The sequence below is a fragment of the Pelobates fuscus genome, chromosome 3 (genome assembly GCF_036172605.1).
Source record: "Pelobates fuscus isolate aPelFus1 chromosome 3, aPelFus1.pri, whole genome shotgun sequence".
In the NCBI taxonomy this organism is placed as follows: Eukaryota; Metazoa; Chordata; class Amphibia; order Anura; family Pelobatidae; genus Pelobates; species Pelobates fuscus.
The window spans coordinates 393852978-393873893 of NC_086319.1; the positions used below are offsets into that span (position 1 = coordinate 393852978).

Sequence of the window (20916 nt, forward strand, 5' to 3'; positions counted from 1 at the left end):
ATTACTATAATGGTCTCTTTTATTAAACAATTATTTAACCTGACGCAGGTCACGCCTCAAAAAATTGAGTGAAACTCATGGTTGTTCCTCTCCACGGAAATCTTTAGTAAAAGGCGAAAGATTTATTCGGTCTGAAGAGAAACCAGAGTATGCAACCAAAAAGTCACAGTAGCACATCAGTTTCAGACATGTGCTTCTAAACATATGGAGAGCAATACTACAATAAACTGCAACATGGAGAGCAATACTACAATAAACTGCAACATGGAGAATCCAGTATAATTATTACCGCCTTAAGGACACATGACGGATATATTCCGTCATGATTCCCTTTTATTCCAGAAGTTGTGTCCTTAAAAGGGGTTAAATAAAAAACATACCGTGTACGGTATTGCCTCTTAAAAACTGTTATTAATTTAGTAGCTAATTGAACATGGCCATCATGCCTTGCAATGCATTGTGGGTATGTAAATTAGGCACGTACCCAGCTGACATGCTGTTGACTGCATGCTTTGTCTAACTGTTGAGCCCTGCAGCTGTTAACCATGTGATTGCTGGGGTCGTACTTTGTCCACACATCCCTCAAAACTACATTTCCTGTTTGTAGACTGCATTGCTTGTTTTCCAAAAAAGTTCAAAGAGGCTATTAATTTCAAGAGTGCTTTCGTAATACTACACAAATGTAATATGCGCCTATCTACTATTGCACCCTCCCTTTATTTTTTTGTACACTACACCCCAGTACCCCAATAAAAGAAAGAATGACAAAAAAAAAAACTTAGCATTATTTGAATACGTAAATAAAAATGGCCATTTTGTTTTGCAAAGCATTGTGGGTATGTAAATTAGGTACGCCCCGAGCTGATATGCTGTTACATGAATTCTTTGAGCAACTGTTGCGTCCTGCAGCTGTTAACCATGTGAACGCCAGTGTCGTCCTTTGTCCACACTTTCCTCAACACTACATTTCCAGGTTGTACCTGCAATGTTTAAGCTTGCTCTAGCAAATACAAAGCTTGGTATAGTAAATAAAACACAACACCGATTATGGGTATAAGATAAAGCTGCAGACAATTTATTAAAATAATTATCCTGCAAAACCAGTAATAAAATAGGTGCGTTAACGCGGACAATGATCCAAAACATATTAAAACTAAAACATATGGTTTAAGGCTAGTGCTGACATGCACTTGTTAATACACCCCTCCCAAGCCGGTTTAGTCAGTAAATAGCAATACCCCTTAATTGACCCTACCTGCGCCACCAGTCGGTACCAATCCTGCCAGACCCTCTCATACGCCTTCCATGTAGCAGGAGATAGCGAAGACCTCACCCATCCTGCAAGCATGACGTCCTAAGCTTCCACATCACTTCCAGACAGGGCAGGCCCTCCGGTGATGCCTACCTGAACCGCTCCCACGGAAAACGAGAGAGAGAGTCTGCAATTCGTTTCGGTCCGAATGTGAATTTGGACAAAATTCGGGCTATTCGGATAAGGGGGTGGGTGGGGGCCCCCTATATTAGAAGCTAGTCTATTCCAGAGCTCATGAAGAAAGCTAAAAATAGAAGAAAAGATATTGGAAGACCAAGACAAAGAAAGGATAAAAAGAAGGGAAGGCGAGTGAGCAGACATAAGGGACAAGAATCTCATTTTAGAAAGATGTACTTAAGATGTGACAAATAATGACCATTATCTTGTCCATACACATATCGCCTTTACACTTTAGAGACCTTTCGGCCGTAGAAGGCAATGACATATTCAGAACAGCAAAAGATTTGTTCTAATTACTATAATGGTCTCTTTTATTAAACAATTATTTAACCTGACACAGGTCAGGCCTCAAAAAATTGAATGAAACTCATGGTTGTTCCTCTCCACGGAAATCTTTAGTAAAAGGCGAAAGATTTATTCGGTCTGAAGAGAAACCAGAGCATGCAACCAAAAAGTCACGGTAGCACATCAGTTTCAGACATGTGCTTCTAAACATATGGAGAGCAATACTACAATAAACTGCAACATGGAGAATCCAGTATAATTATTACCGCCTTAAGGACACATGGCGGATATATTCCGTCATGATTCCCTTTTATGCCAGAAGTTGTGTCCTTAAGGGGTTAAATAAAAAACATACCGTATTGCCTCTGAAAAACTGTTATTAATTTAGTAGCTAATTGAACATGGCCATCATGCCTTGCAATGCATTGTGGGTATGTAAATTAGGCACGTACCCAGCTGACATGCTGTTGACTGCATGCTTTGTCTAACTGTTGAGCCCTGCAGCTGTTAACCATGTGATTGCTGGGGTCGTACTTTGTCCACACATCCCTCAAAACTACATTTCCTGTTTGTAGACTGCATTGCTTGTTTTCCAAAAAAGTTCAAAGAGGCTATTAATTTCAAGAGTGCTTTCGTAATACTACACAAATGTAATATGCGCCTATCTACTATTGCACCCTCCCTTTATTTTTTTGTACACTACACCCCAGTGCCCCAATAAAAGAAAGAATGACAAAAAAAAAGACTTATCATTATTTGAATACGTAAATAAAAATGGCCATTTTGTTTTGCAAAGCATTGTGGGTATGTAAATTAGGTACGCCCCGAGCTGATATGCTGTTACATGAATTCTTTGAGCAACTGTTGCGTCCTGCAGCTGTTAACCATGTGAACGCCAGTGTCGTCCTTTGTCCACACTTTCCTCAACACTACATTTCCAGGTTGTACCTGCAATGTTTAAGCTTGCTCTAGCAAATACAAAGCTTGGTATAGTAAATAAAACACAACACCGATTATGGGTATAAGATAAAGCTGCAGACAATTTATTAAAATAATTATCCTGCAAAACCAGTAATAAAATAGGTGCGTTAACGCGGACAATGATCCAAAACATATTAAAACTAAAACATATGGTTTAAGGCTAGTGCTGACATGCACTTGTTAATACATCCCTCCTGAGCCAGATTAGTCAGTAAATAGCAATACCCCTTAATTGACCCTACCTGCGCCACCAGTCGGTACCAATCCTGCCAGACCCTCTCATACGCCTTCCATGTAGCAGGAGATAGCGAAGACCTCACCCATCCTGCAAGCATGACATCCTAAGCTTCCACATCACTTCCAGACAGGGCAGGCCCTCCGGTGCTGCCTGCCTGAACCGCTCCCACGGAAAACGAGAGAGAGAGTCTGCAATTGCATTAAGGTAACCAGGGACATGCTGCACCCGGAAAGAGACATTTAACTCCATACACAAGTGAACAAAGCCCCACAGAAAACTCACCACCGGCCTTGAAGCTGCTGAAAGACAGTTCCGAGTGCACAACTGCTAGATTATCCGTGAAGAAGACCACCTGTGGATTACGTATTTGCTAGCCCCACAAGGTCAGCACCACTACCAAAGGACACGGCTCAAAGAAGGCCTGAACTTTCCTTTTTGGGACTACACCTAAGTGGGAAATACATAAACCCTCAAGTGGAATTTATAAGAAGGGGCCCGCCAACCTCCATAAACGTACTTCTTTGGCCAACTTTGTGCGAACCCGCCTCTGGAAAAGTTACGACCGACTTCAGATTGTGCAAGGACAAATGTGTGACAGTGAGAGGAAACACTGTAAAACCATTGGCTTAAAAAACCCTGAAGAGCCGCCCATGCTGGCGAAACGCGCTTCGGGGTACACTCGCACTCTCGGACTGCCATATGTGAACATCATTTGACTCATGATCCATAGAGGGCTGACAGGAAGGATTTCACTTCACCTTACCAGGCTAGATTCAGTGTTATGTGCACTATAGTAATAGCATATTACCAACGATCTTACTATAGAATTCTATGCACTATAGGCATGCACATAGTATAGATAGTTTAAGTGTATTATTCTACTCAGGTGCCCTTGAAGGCTCAGATTAGGGTTTTTCCCGCTCAGACCGATCAGTCCAACTCCTCCCAGACGGCAACTATCTATATAGAACCTTATGCTGAACAAGCTGACAACTTGTGCATTGTCTCTGCCAGTAACAGGTACTAGCAACAATACTGTGGCTTTAGACAGCACAGTATTTGCAGTGACAAGTGGGCTGCATGAGACATACATTCAGAGGTGCTAAATGTTCTTCACTAACGTGTAGCTGCATGAGACACATATTTTTCATTCTCTGCTAGCATTAGCAACACCTGTTACATAACAACACTGTGGCTTTAGACAGCACAGTATTGTATCCTTGCACTCACAAAGCTCCCTTCTAAGGGAGTCTGCATCATTTTTTGACCAACTCCCCTTTTTGCTGCACGAGACACATATTCACAGGTCTCTATCAGCAGCAGAAAGATTTATCTCTGTGTGCTTAATCATTTCACTACAGTGAAGCTGTCTCTGCCAGCAAGAGCAACAATTCTCTCTTTTTATAAAGCACGTTGCAACATAGTTGCTTTAGACAACATTGTGCTTTATTTTGCACCTATTAAGGTACCTCTGTTTAAGGGAGTCTGTTTAATTCCCACTCACTTCCTCATTATGACTGATTTTAAATGATAGTTCTTAAAAGTTAATTTTTAAAGCAGTTTTCAGTACACTTTGGTCTGGGCAAAGCTTGTTTCCTTTTTTTGTCGCTTACATATAGGGTTGGTGCCCATCCTGCTCAGAGACCAGACATTATTTTCCTCTCCCAGCTCTCCTTTTAGTTCCTGTACATGGGAGTACTCATGAGACATTGCTGAATACAAATATGTGTATTTTACTGCAATAAAAGCTAACAGTATTATGATATTCACAGTTAAAATGCCATGCAGAACTAAAAAAATATAACATTTCTTAAACTTTGTTTTAGATTTTATTCATATTAAATAGTTCCAGATAGAAATATTTGATGTGAAATGAAAGCCCTGCTTCTCCTGAAAAAAAATATCTATAATAAGTGTGGGTGCACTTAATATGAAAAAGGTGAATTATGGTTGAACAGACACATAGTCAAATTCCAGGTTTTGCTTTGATCAGAACTTGTACAATTGTCTCTGTCCTTAAACGACCACTATAGTCACCCAGACCACTTCAGCTCAATGAAGTGGTCTGGGTCCCAGGTCCCACAGATTTTAACCCTGCAGCTGTAAACTGATATGTTTACACTAGGGTTAGTCCAGCCTCTAGTAGCTGTCTCACTGACAGCCGCTAGAGACGCTTCTGCGCTTCTCACTGTGAAAATCAAGACGCTGGACGTCCAGAGGAAAGCATTAAGAAAATGCTTTCCTATGGGCGCTTTGAATGCATGGGCGGCTCCTGCCGCGCATGCTCATTCAGCGCTGACGTCAGGAGGAGGAGGAGAGTTTCCCAGCACCGAGGGAGCCCGGCACTGGAGAAAGGCGAGTGTTTAATCACTTCAACGGGAGTGGGATCCTGAGGGTGGGGGGAACCTAAAGACCCTATAGCGCTAAGAAACCAAGTTTCCTGGCACTGCAGGACCCTCTAGTGCCCCTTTCCCTCCCATTACAAGTTGCTGAAGGGTTTAAAACCTTCATTACCTTACCGGTGTCTAAAAGCAAGGTTCCCCATGATTCTCTGGCTATTTGAAAGTTTTGCCTTGGAGATGATAACCAAAACTTAGCTGGCCCGTACGGGGATCGAACCCGCGACCTTGGCGTTATTAGCACCACGCTCTAACCAACTGAGCTAACCGGCCACGATAGTCATGGTACTGACAGCTATGTCTACAGGAGCCAACTGAATGGGCCCTCGAGGAGTGATCAATCCCAGTTAGAGAAAGAAGCCTACATACCCAACAAGCCACTGTCGCTGTAGATGCCAGGTAGTGCAGGTGGTGTATTACCAAACTCTATAAATTATTATGTACGCATACACATATAAACTCTGGTCCGTCTACTTTAACAAATATTTATTCAGAGACAAAACAACAACAACATGCAAATAATGACACACAATCTAACTAACTATACCAACAACAGCAACAACAACCTAACTAACAATAACAACTAAATCTTATAAAATCACCAGATCCCACTCACAGTTCACCATGATAAAAATTAGCCCATGTCTGCTTAAGGGTCTGCTTAGTAGCACAGCCAAGAAGGAACAGAAAGGAATGGGGATAGGGGGCAGGGCCGGACTGGGAATTAAAAGCAGCCCTGGAAAAAAATTATTTACCAGCCCCATAATGCGTCACGCCAGCATAATGTGCAAATACAGCGTTAGAAAAGATAATTTAAGATTAAAAATTATTACTCCAATGTAAAAAAAAAAAAAAGCACATATAGGCTTCAAAAAAACCAAGAGTGCAGATTTATTTTAAGCAGACGTGCCTTTGCATATAACCAATGTTTCAGTCCAACTACCATGATATATTAAGGAAAGCTTGGTCATGGGACTGAAATGGTAAATGTATGTAGCGCACAACTGTAAAAAATGACGGTATCTTGTTTAGTTTAAAGTCCTGTGGGTGCGCTCTTCACTTTAAATATGTTATTGTGCTGGAGTATGCACCTAGCAACAAGACTTGGCCAATATCTGCTCATTACATATGGTACATATCAATTACATTTCTCTGTGTATTACGTATATATATATATATATATATATATATATATATATATATATATATATATATATATATGTACATTAATATATGTGTAAATATAATAGGCATAATTATATATATATATATATAAAACTAATACACACATTAATATACGATAGATAGATATAGATATATATATACACCCACACCAGTGGCGGATCCAGAGCCTGATCTCGGGAGGGGCACTTATAGATTTAAAGAAATAATCCATGCACAATAACCACTACTGCTCTGTGTAGTGGTTATGGTGCCAGGAGTGCCCGGACCCGCTCCCAGAGTAAGTAGTCAAACCGTTTAAGAACAGTTTGACAACTTACCTGGGGTCTGCTGGGATATGGGGCTGTAGTAGGGTATAGGAGCAGTGGTGCAATGTGTGAGGGGTGCAGTTTGTGTGAAAGGTTCAGTGTGTAGGGTGTGTGGGGCAATGTGTGTTTGGGTGCCTGTGTGTGTGTGTGGGGGGCAATGTGTGTATGGGGGGGTCTAGGTGTGTGTATGGGGCTAGAGGTCGCAGTGGTGAGAGTGAACTCTAGCCCGTTGCTCCAGCGCTAGAGTTCACTCTCGCGAGAGCTGGAGCGTTGCCACTGTAACCGCTGCAACGCTCTGTACTCGCGCAAGAAGGACCCGGAGGAGCTGCAGGCTGAGCTCCCGGGTCCTCTCTTCCTCCCTCCCTTGCCGGCTGCCTGCATGGTGCCTCCAGAACAGGGAGGGAGACCTCTGATCTCCCCTCCGGTCTGTGAAGGCACATGGTGCTTGGACAGTGCCAGCCTGGGGGGGAAAGGGCAATTGCCCGTTGCCCCCCCTGGATCACACACACACATCTATGTTTCTTTCTCCCCCTCACTGCTCCTCTGTGTCCATGTCTCCCCTCTCCTTCCCAGTCACTCTCTTCCCCCTCTGCCTCTTTCGCCCCTCCCCTTGTGTATCTCTCTTCCCCTCTGTTTCTTTTTCCCCCTTTTCCCTGTCTCTCTCTCCCTCTCTAACATCTCTTTCTCCCCTTGTGTCTCACTCTCCCTCCCTCTCTGTCTCTCTCTATTCTCCCACTGTCTCTTTCTTCCCTATCTCTGTTTTATTCCCCCCCTCCCCTTGTGTCTCTATATTACAACCCTTGTGTCTCTATATTACCCCCCCTTGTGTCTCTATATTACACCCCCCCTTGTGCCCCTATATTCCCCCCCTTGTGCCCCTATATTACCCCCCCTTGTGCCCCTATATTACCCTACCCCCCTTGTGCCCCTATATTGCCCCCCTTGTGCCCCAATATTACCCCCCCTTGTGCCCCAATATTACCCCCTCCCCCCTTGTGCCCCAATATTACCCCCCTCCCCCTTGTGCCCCAATATTACCCCCCCTCCCCCTTGTGCCCCAATATTACCCCCCTCCCCCCTTGTGCCCCAATATTACCCCCTCCCCCTTGTGCCCCAATATTACCCCCCTCCCCCGTGTGCCCCAATATTACCCCCCCCGTGTGCCCCAATATTACCCCCCCTCCCCCCGTGTGCCCCAATATTACCCCCCCTCCCCCCTTGTGCCCCAATATTACCCCCCCTTGTGCCCCAATATTACCCCCCCTCCCCCCGTGTGCCCCAATATTACCCCCTCCCCCCTTGTGCCCCAATATTACCCCCCCTCCTCCCTTGTGCCCCAATATTACCCCCCTCCCCCCTTGTGCCCCATCCCCTCCATTTACCTGAGAGTAGTCAGAGGGGGCCGGCCGCTTTCTAGGCTGGTGCCGTCGGGCCGGGTGGCAGCCTCGCCGGTCCGGCGGCACTTCTAATGCTGAGGACGGAGGAGCATGAAGGAGGAGGGAGGAGCATGTCTCTGTACCATGCTCCCTCGCGGTTCCTGTGCTGGGAATTGTGGGAACCGCGAGGGAGCATGGTACAGAGACATGCTCCTCCCTCCTCCTTCATGCTCCTCCGTCCTCAGCATTAGAAGTGCCGCCGGACCGGCGAGGCTGCCACCCGGCCCGACGGCACCAGCCTAGAAAGCGGCCGGCCCCCTCTGAGTGTGCCACCGGACCGGCCACCCGGTGGCACATACCTCTGCAGCCCCCAGGTGCCGCGGCCCACCGGGAAATTTCCCGGTATCCCGGTGGGCCAGTCCGGCCCTGATAGGGGGGAGTGGTTATCTCTTTCCTGACCTGTAAAGGTATTGAATTACCATATCAAAGGTAAAGCTTATCCCACTGTGAGAAAGGCATACATGAGCTTGGTCACATGACCCCTGGTCACCATATTAGTTTGATGACAGAATGTCACCACATTCCCTCACTTTTTTTTCTCTTATGTTGAGCACATTTAAAAGTGAGAGAAAGAATATAGTCAAACAGGGGTTGCATCACCGCACATTCCCCCAATTTCTATTGTTTTCAGTTGTTCCGTTTTTAAATTAACTACTGCCCTAGTGGGTTGGTAAGAACCCTGGTAGTTGTTCATTAATATTATATGGTAATGTGTTCATGTGAAGTAAAGTAAAATCCAGACACAATCAACCCCATACAGTAATTATCACTAGTTTATGACACAATATGATGTTTAGTTTAGCCTGGGACTGGAATCTGAAGACTGTGACTGATCTGTGTGCTTGATAGCTGTGATTTTAGAATGAATTCTCCTTGAATATTGTCTTAGCCAATCCATTACAAAGCTTGAGGTTTGTTTGTTTAATGGCACATGCAAGTTCATGAGTGTAGGGGAAACTCATTCTGTGACCACCTTGAAATGACACAAATTCCTGCTTCTTGCTGTTACTTTATCCTCATTCTGGGCTGTGTTAATAGTTTGACTTGGTAATCTCAGCACTTCTTCATCTGTATAGTATCCATTTTCAGGATAATAGTTTGACGTGTAATCCCAGCACCTCTTCATCTGAATAGTAATCATTTTCATGATAATAGTTTGTCTTGGTAATCCCAGCACTTCTTCATCTGTATAGTAAACTGTGACAGGACATGTCAGTTACCTTCACCTCTCTGGGCCTTCCAATTAAAATGTTCTTTGAATCAAACACAGACAATGAAAAATGTACAACAGTAATCAGCGTATTGTCTTGTGTCAAAGGCTTAACTAGTTTTGTCTAATAAAATCTATTTGGTTGTGGTGTCTTAAGGCTATGTTTACATTTTAGATGTAGGTAAAAGACCCACAAATGTCTCCTGAAATTTTGATTAATTTAGACATTTACTCCACACCTGATGGAGAGTTGAACACAAAACCATATTAGTTATTTTATAATTTACTGGTGAATACATGCAATAATCACAAAATGTACATAGTTTTAACTGAAAATTACAATACATGAATGTGAGTGGGAAAGATGTAAGGGTGAAAAATGTATTCGCAATTGAACATAGGTGCAAATTCTCATACCCACAACTATTTAATCCCCTGCGTATAGCCAAATAGAACAAATAGCATACATTGTCACTTTATTCTTTATGCCATCTTCACTCAAGGCAATCTAATTTCCCTATATTCTTAATGACAAAAAGCAAAAAAAAAAAAAAAAAAAAAAAGGCATCAAAGATGGAGAGAGAGAAGAAAAAAAAAATAGACTGAATGCTACCATGACACAGTTTGGCAGCGTGCAATCTATAGATCAATCAAAAATCAACTTGAGGCTATATTTGTTGGGAACCAAATAAAAAAAAATGCTTTTAATGTTTTTACGGTTGTAAACAGAAAGTTACACTATCACATCTCTCCAGTGTGATCAAATATAAGCCTCACGTTGGCCACAATTCACTTAAACTATGATTTTTTTAAATTATTAATCCAGCATCAAAAAAAAAAAACAACAAAAAAAAAAACATAGCTGGCAGTGCAGGCGTGCTAAACTAATAAAAACAAAAAATATTTGGAATTTGGCCCACCTGACTGTAATTAATGAATTTAGAGGCTTATCCTTAATATGAAAATATATATATATATATATGTATAACAATACATACTAAGGTCCTCTTTAAACTGGAGTGTTACGAGATAATGGTGAGACAGATAAAATATAGAAACAAAAGAAAAACAAACATACATACATACAGATGTAGAGGACAACAAACATTATGGGAGTTATTAATTACTGGGGAACCCCAATTGATCAGTATTTCCCTCCCTCATCTGTTCCCTAAGTGCTTTCATGTCTGCCTCCAATCTCTCAGTCTGTCTCTTTAGGTCCCAGTAGTCTCTATTCCTTTCTTTATTCCTCCAATTATCCCAATTCCGTCTATTAGTCTGATGCTCATCCCATCTATGGTTCCTTCTCCAATTATTCTCCCAATAACTGTTCCTGTTGTTTCTCTGTTTTTCTTGCCAACTGTGATTTTTGCAGTTATTCTCTCTCCTTTTTAGCCTCTCCCATGTATTATTATTATTCCAATTATTATTGATTACCTTAGGCCCCTCCCATCTATTTTTCCAATTATCTCCCATTACATTGCTTCTTTTAGCACTGTCCCTATTCCTATGGTCCCTCTGTGGATCTCTCCATCTTTTGTCAAAGTCCTGTTTTGGTCCAGTTCTCATTATCCCTCTTGTTCGGGTACATCCCACCTCTGGCTTCTCCATTTACCATCTAAATCTCTACCAGAGTCAACCTTGAATGTTCTTATGGCTGAAACGGAGAAGGCCTGTTCTGAGGAAGGATGCTTAATCCACCAATTGTCAGCTCTAGTTAGTACAATCTCTAAGTCTGCTGGTGTTGGATCAAAAAGCCTGACAAATTCTTGACACTCCCAGGGAAGGGCTTCCATTACTTTAGCAATGTGTTCTGGTGAGCCCAAGACCAGAGGCTGTTGAGGTTGGCGTAGCGTATACCAGAACAATATCCTTTGAGCTACCTCTCTAGGACCATCTGCTGGCCTCATCATAATATTAGCTATTTCTTTCTCTATGCTGACTAGATAGAAATTTGTTGCAGCAATTCTTCCTGCCTGATCAGACACACTGTTATTAAATCCAAATAGTCTGCTAGCCAAAGGACCCATAGCATATTCTAACAGTTCTGTCCATTCTTCTAAGTTAAGACCTCCTCTTTTTGCTCTATTTGCTCCCCTCATAAACCAATGTGTAAAGGTGTTAAAGTCGTCAGTTGGCATACTTCCCCACCATTTCTGGAAATTATCTTTGTCTGTGATTGACATAGTCCTTGTCTGTCTAGAGAAGCTAGTAGGCATTTCTCTTACATTAAAATGTTCAGTTATTATTATAGGGGCTTGTGGGACACCATTTACAATTGGCACATTTCCCTTGTGTTTTGTTCCCAGCACTGGTTCTTTACTTTCAGATATATAATACGACTGGTCTGGGCATACTCTAGGAATCTCCTTATCCCATTTATTTGTGTTTTCTTTAATTTTCATTTTATATTCCATGACTAGGTCTTGGAGTTCAGTGATCTTAGCACTATATGCATCTCTCTGTTGTTCTATTTCCTTTAATTCCTTCTCCAACCCCTCGATCATTTTGTTTGTTCTTAGGGCAGCTATTTTAAAACAATCTCTTTTATCAAGAGCATCTTCCATTTTATTAGTGGTTACTAAATTAGCTTGCTGCAATTCGACTACCATGCTTGCCAAACCCCTTATTGTAGCAACAACCAAGCTTTTCCTTTTCTTAATATGGCACTTTTTATTAGCAACAATCTGTGTCAAAACATCCATGAAACCTTCATATTTTCCACAATTGGGGCCTGCTGGTTCTGGAAGCTCATATGGTCCATCATGTTTGTCAATGTCATTCTTGAAGTACTCTAGTACGTCTACAGAAAAATACTTAGTACCCAGAAATGACATTTTAAAACTGAGCTCTTTAATCGAAATAGACTAGCAGACTAAAAAAAAAAAAAAAACAACAACAAGCTTTTAACAATGGCATTAATTTAAAAAAACAACTGAAACTGGCTCCAAAGAGATTGGACCATTTGAAAAACTTAATTACATTAACCTATTCAAACAAACTCTTGTCTTTTAAGAAAAAAACGTCACAGTCTCAATACGAGAAATGCCCACAGATAGCAAAACACAAAACCACCCTGTTTGTTTAAGGGGAGGGGGTGGGGGGTTTACAAATAAACAGAATGATTTAAAAGGAAGATATGGGAACTGAAAAATACCTGACTGTAACTTCAGCACAATGATCATTCCCAACCATATAAAAATCTAGGCACCTTTACTTCATAATATTTACCTCAAATACAAACTTTTCATTTTCTATTAAACACACTCCAGTGTAAAAATGGAAATGGTAACCTGGCTAAACAATAGCCACCACACTGTATTAGCCCCAATACCTTTATCATGTAAACACAATGCTCCTACCCAGAATTCAATGGTTCAAACAGACAAAAGAGAACCAACAAAAAAAAAACCAAACAGATTGCTATTTAAACTTAGAATGCAATGAAAGCCACAAAATGTACAAAATGTAACATCCAAAAACAATTACAATATATTCAGTTTAGTTCTAGTTAGTTGCAACAGGAGAGAGACAATACAGCACATGGGCTATTAAAAATGGCCGAAACATCAATAATACCAATGCAGTGCAACTATTCAATCTTCCCCTTTAATCACCAATAATTTAAAACTGTGCAGAAACAAAATTAAACTATAAATGCTACAATTTGCAACAAAATACGTTCTGTCAGTCATAATGCACAAACATTATGCTCCTATCCTGAATTCAATTATTCAAACAGACAAAAGATAACAACAACAAAAAATGTTTGCTATTTAAACTTAGAATGCAGGGAAGCCTCAAAATGTAACATCTAAGAAAACAATTAAAATAGATTAAGTTTCATTCTGGTTAGTTGCAACAAGAGAGAGACAATACAGCACATGGGCTATTAAAATGGCCAAAACATCAAAGGTTCCAATGCAGTGAAACTATTCAATTTTCCCTTTTTATCACCAATACTTTAAAACTGTACAGAAACAAAGTGAAACCTATAAATGCTACAATTTGCAACAAAATATGTCAGTCACAATACACAAATTTAAAACAGTCAACAAAACACATTTGTATATTTGTTTCAACAACGAATCCTATGCTATAAAGTCTCTTGCTCTTAGATTATGTATCAATATGGTAGTTATTGCGCCTCACAAACATTTGTTGTAGAAGTCTAAAATTCATGGTCGCCACATGTGGTGTATTACCAAACTCTATAAATTATTATGTACGCATACACATATAAACTCTGGTCCGTCTACTTTAACAAATATTTATTCAGAGACAAAACAACAACAACATGCAAATAATGACACACAATCTAACTAACTATACCAACAACAACAACAACAGCAACAACAACCTAACTAACAATAACAACTAAATCTTATAAAATAACCAGATCCCACTCACAGTTCACCATGATAAAAATTAGCCCATGTCTACTTAAGGGTCTGCTTAGTAGCGCAGCCAAGAAGGAACAGAAAGGAATGGGGATAGGGGGGAGTGGTTATCTCTTTCCTGACCTGTAAAGGTATTGAATTACCATATCAAAGGTAAAGCTTATCCCACTGTGAGAAAGGCATACATGAGCTTGGTCACATGACCCCTGGTCACCATATTAGTTTGATGACAGAATGTCACCACAGTGCAGTATCAATGGGAAGCTGTAACTAAAATATCCACTTGAATACAGTGGTCTGCATAGAGTTTAAGCTGGAGTGGGAAAAAAAGGATAGAAAATTGACTTCTGGGAGCATATAAAGTATATGTATGTATTGAAACATCCTATCTGCATTCCTTGTGCTCCTTATGGTTATAGAAACATAGAATGTGACGGCAGATAAGAACCATTCGGCCCATCTAGTCTGCCCACTTTTTTTTAAATACTTTCATTAGTCCCTGGCTTTATAAGAACCATTCGGCCCATCTAGTCTGCCCAATTTTTTTAAATACTTTCATTAGTCCCTGGCCTTAGGATAGCCTTATGCCTATCCCACGCATGCTTAAACTCCTTTACTGTGTTAACCTCTACCACTTCAGCCGGAAGGATATTCCATACATCCACTACCCTCTCAGTAAAGTAATACTTCCTGATATTATTTTTAAACCTTTGCCCCTCTAATTTAAGACTATGTCCTCTTGTTGTGGTAGTTTTTCTTCTTATAAATATAGTCTCTTCCATTACTGTGTTGATTCCCTTTATGTATTTAAATGTTTCTATCATATCCCCCCTGTCACGTCTTTCCTCCAAGTTATACATGTTAAGTTCCTGTAACCTTTCCTTGTAAGTGTTATCCTGCAATCCACGAACCAGTTTCGTACAATACCTTTTGTTCAGTGTAAGTCAGTCCAGGTAAAAGGGACATTAATGTAATTGTCACTGTGACATCCAGGCAGGGCCATACCAAAGGTGCTTTACTGAACCTGGATCCTTCTGTGTCCCTGGCCTGCTGTCTTGCCACTGAGCCACACTTCAGTACTTTGATTATAGATGTTGTCTTATGTAGTATGACAATACAGAATTTACATGAGCCAATAAATGGGTGACTAAAGAAATGCATGTTAGTAATCTCATACTGTATAGTTTCCACATATTTTATATTAAGTTCTAAGGCTATAAGGAATTCCTATGTGGATTGAATTTACTGTTATTTCTGAGATTGAAGGTGGTTCATGTCTTTCAATTTACATTTACGTTAATTGACATTTTGCATCTTTCCCTGGTGGTCTAGTGGTTAGGATTCGGCGCTCTCACCGCCGCGGCCCGGGTTCGATTCCCGGTCAGGGAATAGTAGTTTTCAATAATTATTTGATGGTTTTTTTTTTTAAATTATATCACTCTCAACACTAGCAGGAAAGTGCTATTATATGACTTTCGAAAAAAGAGGAAACATTAGAAATATAGCATATATTTTTGTTGTCTTACCAGAATACCAAGTAACATACAGAGAAGAACAATGCCCACTTGAAAAAAATGCTAATAGCACCCAAATAAAAATAAAAGTTAAAGCAAAAAACATAAGTGAAGAGAATGGCTAACTATTTGGTCAACCTGAAGCTAGTCTATTCCAGAGCTCGTTGTACAATGAACTTGAGAAGTGTTGAATAATGGCTGTTAAGTGAGCCACACACACATTGTTTTTGACGTTTAGAGACACTTTTGCTTTGGAGTAGGAGTGCAAATACGTAGCCAGATTTACACAAATAATTCTTTCGGGCATTATAACAACCATAAAATAATTTTTTTTTAAAAACAATTTTTTAAAAACAATTATATAGCCTGACCTTTGTCAGATTTCATAAAAGCTGCTCCTTTCCACAGAAATCTTTAGTAAAAGGCAAGAAAGCAGAGTATGTTAGTGTAACAGACCCTGGGTAACCCGGCTGGTTACCTCCGCTATTAATTATTGACCAGACCCATTTTCCCCCAGTAACTAGACGACACACAGTTCCCGGGGTACAACAACAAGCTTTATTGGCCACACTCGGCTTTATACTCTCCCCATGCAAGGGGGTGGAAAACAGGTAAAAGACAATGTCCCCTCCCTTTGTCCTTCCCCTCCCAGGGGTCGTATATTGGATCCGGGTCCCTAGTCCCTTTGTCCCCTGTTCCTGCCACACCATGTCCCTTCCCAAGGGCCTGTGCGTGTGAAAGATTCCCGCCTCCTGGGCTCCCAGGTACAGAAAGCCCGCCAAACCGCCATTGTCCACACAGAGTGTCCCCATCAATCTCAGGGACCCCCAGAATGGTAACCAGCATGAACAGCCTCTGTTCACGGGGTACCTGGGTGAAACCAAGCAAGGGAAGCGCCTCCTTTCCGTACACGAATGCTCCCCCTGACCGGCGTTCATCTATACGAATGGCGGCCACCCAGGGAAGCACTCATTAATTACTTCCCTTGCGGTTTCACACTTATATTACAAGTTGCCAACATTCTAATTGATTAGTGTGAACACTCCAAGGGTCGCTGGGGAGGTCCTCTTTTGGGAGCCGAACGAGGTGAGAACCAATCTGCGAGTGCTCCCTTGGATGGCGTTCGTCTAACGAACGGGTCGGCACACGCCAAAGCTTCCCTTGCAATTTGTGGTTTCCACAAGTCGTTAGCGAGGTGTGAACATTCTAAATAAAAATTCTAAATGGGGTATTGGGGTGGTCCCCGTTCGTGAGACGAACGGGCTGTGTTCGTACGCAGTCTCCCGAACGGGGAGAAGGTAAAACACACAAGTAATCACGAATACATGGGGAACATAGGCAAATACACTACCACACTTTACGGTTTAGTGGTGATCCCGCTACAAAGCTCCCCCTTAACCACTAGTCGGCATCCAGGTGGATCCCAGCGGATCAACCTGTTGATGTCCGGGGAAAGCACCCATGGATCACTTGTCCAGGGCGATTTTCCTGGACAGGTCATCGGCATTGCCATTCTGCTTACCGGGTCTGTAGTTAATGGCAATGTCATACGGCTGCAGGGCCAGGCTCCACCGTAAAAACCTGGCATTCTCCCCAAAGACCCGGTTAAGCCACACCAACGGGTTGTGATCCGTGAGCAGGGTAAATTGCTGTCCATACAAGTACGGCAGCAGTTTTTTGAGTGCCCACACCAACGCCAGGCACTTCTTTTCGATGGCGGCGTAGCTTACCTCCTGGGTAAGAGCTTCCTGCTGAGGTAACTGCCATCGTCCCCGACCTGGCTCAGTACTGCTCCCAGTCCGAACATAGAGGCATCTGTGTGGACGAGAAAACTTTTCCTGTGATTGAGGCAGCCAGCACAGGGGCTTTTACCAGGGTGTCCTTGAGAGCTTGGAATGCCTGCTCTCACTCTGGGGTCCAAGCTACCTGTCGGGGCAGGTTCTTGCGGGTCAGGTTGGTGAGGGGTTTAGCAATGGCGCTATAATTGGGGACAAATTTCCTGTAGGACCCCGCAGTCCCTAGGAAGGCAGGCACTTGGGTTTTGGTGCGGGAACTGGGCCAGCTAGCGACTGCCTCTATCTTGGCCGGTTCCAGTTTTTGCACCCCACCCGGTGTCCTATATACTGCACCTCTTCCATCCCGAGTTGACACTTACTTTGGTACAGATCTGTTCTAAAAATTTTCATTGAAACTGTTTACTGATCAATACAAAATTGTTTCCACAGTCCTGTTTACTGTCCTTGTCTTATGCTGAATAATAATAATTACACTGAGTAAGATATTGGGAAGGATAGTCGCTGTTATAGAATGTGGCTGTGTGTATGGGAGCAGTGTGGGAGTTTTGAGAGAATCCTGCAAACTGAAAGCTGTGACTCATTGGCTAGTGGGCGTGTTGTATGCAAAATAAGCCATTGTTATTTCACACCAACAATCTTGTCAATTTTATTTAAAAGCATTGCAATCCTATGAAACTTCAGGAATTATTTTTTAAAAATTTTGTTTGATAATATTGTTTATGTTTGTGTAAATGTGAAATGTACGGAATGTCACCACATGTGTAATAGAAACCTTTGGCAGCCTGTTCTTTGCTTGTAGTAAAGGTTCATTAAGACTATACTTTCAGGGATCATTTCTATAGTTTGTAACTGGTGAAATGTGCTCTAAAGTGTCCAAACTCAGTACCCACGAGGAAGAGCTTGAGTGTTTTCTCCTGAGCGTGAAGTGGGCTCCCAGTGCTGCTTTATTGTAGCTGCTGGTTGCTGTTGATGACCGTTCCTATTTCCTTAATTGGAGAGTAGGAGGGAGAGAACACAAGCTGAGTGGTTACTACATACTCTGTCAATGAATAGATTACGTAAGCAAGCATCTATAATAAATATTATTACAACTATCTTAACAAAGATATCTCGTCAGGGTTTTTGAAATTGTCTCATTTGTTATCTATGTTTTAATTAGTGTGTGCGTTATTTCTTGGCTTTTTTTGTCGTGTGTAATCATTTGTCAGTCATGCGCCATCTGTTGGCTGCAAAGTGTATGTTCTGAAATCTATCAGTATTTACGTCATCTGTTGGTAGCTGTATGTATTGCATTCCATTTAAAACATTGTCTGATTTCTTACTAAATGTACACATACTGAAAAGGTTTGTGTCTGCTTCCTAACATCCAGCGGGGGGAGGGAGAGTACTTATTATCTATATTAAGTACTCATTTTAACTCTGGTTTAGTGAGTATTACAGAGTAAATTTCAATCCCCTGTGTCCCCCGGTGCATTGGATCAAACTCTCACACATGGGGTGAATTAACCCGTTCACTTCCAAATTCTTTCAAGAATCTCGATTTCGCCAGAAATTAAAGTTTGCTACCGATCTGTTCTAAAATGTTCTATTTAAACTGTTTACTGATCACTTAAAACTTGTTCCCAGTCCTGTTTTCTGTCCTTCTATGTTAGATAATAAATACACCGCGTAAGACAGTGGGAAGCATATTTGCTGTAATGTCCATAGGCTTTTATAACACTCTGAATTTCTGAATTTCCTGTGTTCAAGCACAAAGTGGGTGCTGTACAATGTAACACAGTCCATAAACAGTACTGCAACATTTATAATAGGGATAAGAAGCTGCTAGATCAGGTAGGTACAAAAGCTTTAGGCAGTAAGAGTGTCCCTGCTTTCTTACTTTATAAAAGGACTTATTTAAAGAGAAATCAGTCCTTTAAAGGGACACTACCTGCACTTTAACAACTTCATCTTATTGAACTTACAGAACTTCATCTTATTGAAGTTGTTATAGTGCCTGCAGTACGAATTGCCGAAATCTAATATTAAACGATTAATAGCTTCAAGCCACGCCTCCAAGCCCTCTGGGTATGAGAGCCAGGAATCTTACTTAAAGGTTTTTTTCCTGGCACTATAGCTTCCCCTCCCTTGCACCTCCCCACCTCCCCACCTCCCCGTAGTGCAGAAAGGGTTAAAATAAAACTTATTTTGCTTACCTCAGTCCTTGGTCACCTCATCAGATAGGAAGCTAAGAGAAATATCCGATTTACAATTTGTCTCTAATTCAGTCTCCTGGGAACAGCCTGAGGATTGGTAGCCTATTCGCAGTGTAATTACCATACTGCCTCCCAGAATGCATAGCACAGACCTAGCATGCACACATGTCTCTCCACAACGCAAATGAGAGTTTTCTGAATGTTGACTGTGCACTTTGATCATATGAGTTAGCTTTGCGCAGTGGCAGTATCGTAGCCAATGAGGTTTATCCGAGGCGTGATTATTGCTAATTGAAAACTTTTACCAATACCCCGCCATGATGACTTGAAATATAGTCAGCAATGGCAATTTTTGACAGTCTCTAAGGAGACTGAAATTGCATGTACAACAATAAAAATATATTTAACTATTTTTCAACAAGATTGATTTATTGTTTGTCTAATGTAAGATTCACTTAGAATTACTTTTTTTTAATATTTGGTTTAAGAAATAAATGCTCATAAACTCATATAATGCAAAAAAAACAAGGGTTTTTACTTTTAGAATATTACTTTGCCTTGTCTCTAAACATGTATTGTGTTATTCCTGATTTGCAGTCCCCTGTCTACAGAACGTAATGGTACTTGCTGATACCCAAACATTTGACGCCTGTCAGTTTGTATGTGCCCTGATTCCATGACAGTTAAGCATGCTGGGAGATTTTTACTATTGCTACTATTGCTCTGTAACACTTTACAATTTTAACATCTTGGACATAAAATAATCTCCAGATTAAATTCTGAGAAATATGTGACATTTCTAATTAATGACTTTATTTTGTCTCTGGAAACTGAACTTACTGGTAGGATTATATGGATGAACAAATGACACTTTAAAACAATACTGTAATATTTTATCATGCATGTACATTTTATTTTTTGCCCTAGAATTTAGTTGGTAACATTACCATTGAAACTGATTCCATTGTTTAGTTTGTTATTTAAATCTGATTTTATACATTTGTTATGTAGCCTGATACGTGTCAGGCCTCTAAAAATTGAGTGAAACTCATGGTTGTTCCTCTCCACGGAAATCTTTAGTAAAAGGCGAAAGATTTATTCGGTCTGAAGAGAAACCAGAGTATGATAAACTTAAATCTCAGTCGCAGACCGGGTTCATAAATGTCCTCTTAAGCATATAGAGAAATCCTTAGTTAAGACGTAGCTCGGAGAATCCGGCATAATTAATTATCACATAAACTTGCACACAACATAATATGTATGAAAAGATTATCATTATTTTACTACATAGATGAAAATGGGCATTATTTTTTGCAAAGCATTGTGGGTATGTAAATTAGGCACGCCCCCAGCTAGCATGGTGTTAAGCACATGCTTTGTCTATCTGTTGAGTCTGTCCAGAATGAGAATAAATGCTCGGTGTATTTTGAGTGTACCCGGAAGTAGTGCATGCTGGGATGTGTAGTTCATCATGTTAGTG

General features: G+C 41.2%; 7 non-coding genes across 7 annotated transcripts; 3 read left to right on the forward strand and 4 right to left on the reverse strand.

Annotated features, from left to right (window-relative positions):
* Positions 1–37: 37 nt before the first annotated feature.
* On the reverse strand, positions 38–151 carry LOC134603865 (U5 spliceosomal RNA). The gene has a single exon (XR_010090606.1). It is a non-coding gene; the product is annotated as a U5 spliceosomal RNA (small nuclear RNA).
* Positions 152–1820: 1669 nt separating this feature from the next.
* LOC134603849 (U5 spliceosomal RNA) lies at positions 1821–1935 on the reverse strand. Its single transcript, XR_010090591.1, has one exon. It is a non-coding gene; the product is annotated as a U5 spliceosomal RNA (small nuclear RNA).
* A 3659-nt stretch (positions 1936–5594) lies between these two features.
* TRNAI-AAU (transfer RNA isoleucine (anticodon AAU)) lies at positions 5595–5668 on the reverse strand. The gene has a single exon. It is a non-coding gene; the product is annotated as a tRNA-Ile (tRNA).
* A 9580-nt stretch (positions 5669–15248) lies between these two features.
* TRNAE-CUC (transfer RNA glutamic acid (anticodon CUC)) lies at positions 15249–15320 on the forward strand. The gene has a single exon. It is a non-coding gene; the product is annotated as a tRNA-Glu (tRNA).
* Positions 15321–18052: 2732 nt separating this feature from the next.
* LOC134603943 (small nucleolar RNA U3) lies at positions 18053–18269 on the forward strand. Its single transcript, XR_010090675.1, has one exon. It is a non-coding gene; the product is annotated as a small nucleolar RNA U3 (small nucleolar RNA).
* Positions 18270–19666: 1397 nt separating this feature from the next.
* On the forward strand, positions 19667–19807 carry LOC134603748 (U4 spliceosomal RNA). Its single transcript, XR_010090496.1, has one exon. It is a non-coding gene; the product is annotated as a U4 spliceosomal RNA (small nuclear RNA).
* A 638-nt stretch (positions 19808–20445) lies between these two features.
* LOC134603814 (U5 spliceosomal RNA) lies at positions 20446–20560 on the reverse strand. Its single transcript, XR_010090559.1, has one exon. It is a non-coding gene; the product is annotated as a U5 spliceosomal RNA (small nuclear RNA).
* Positions 20561–20916: the final 356 nt, after the last annotated feature.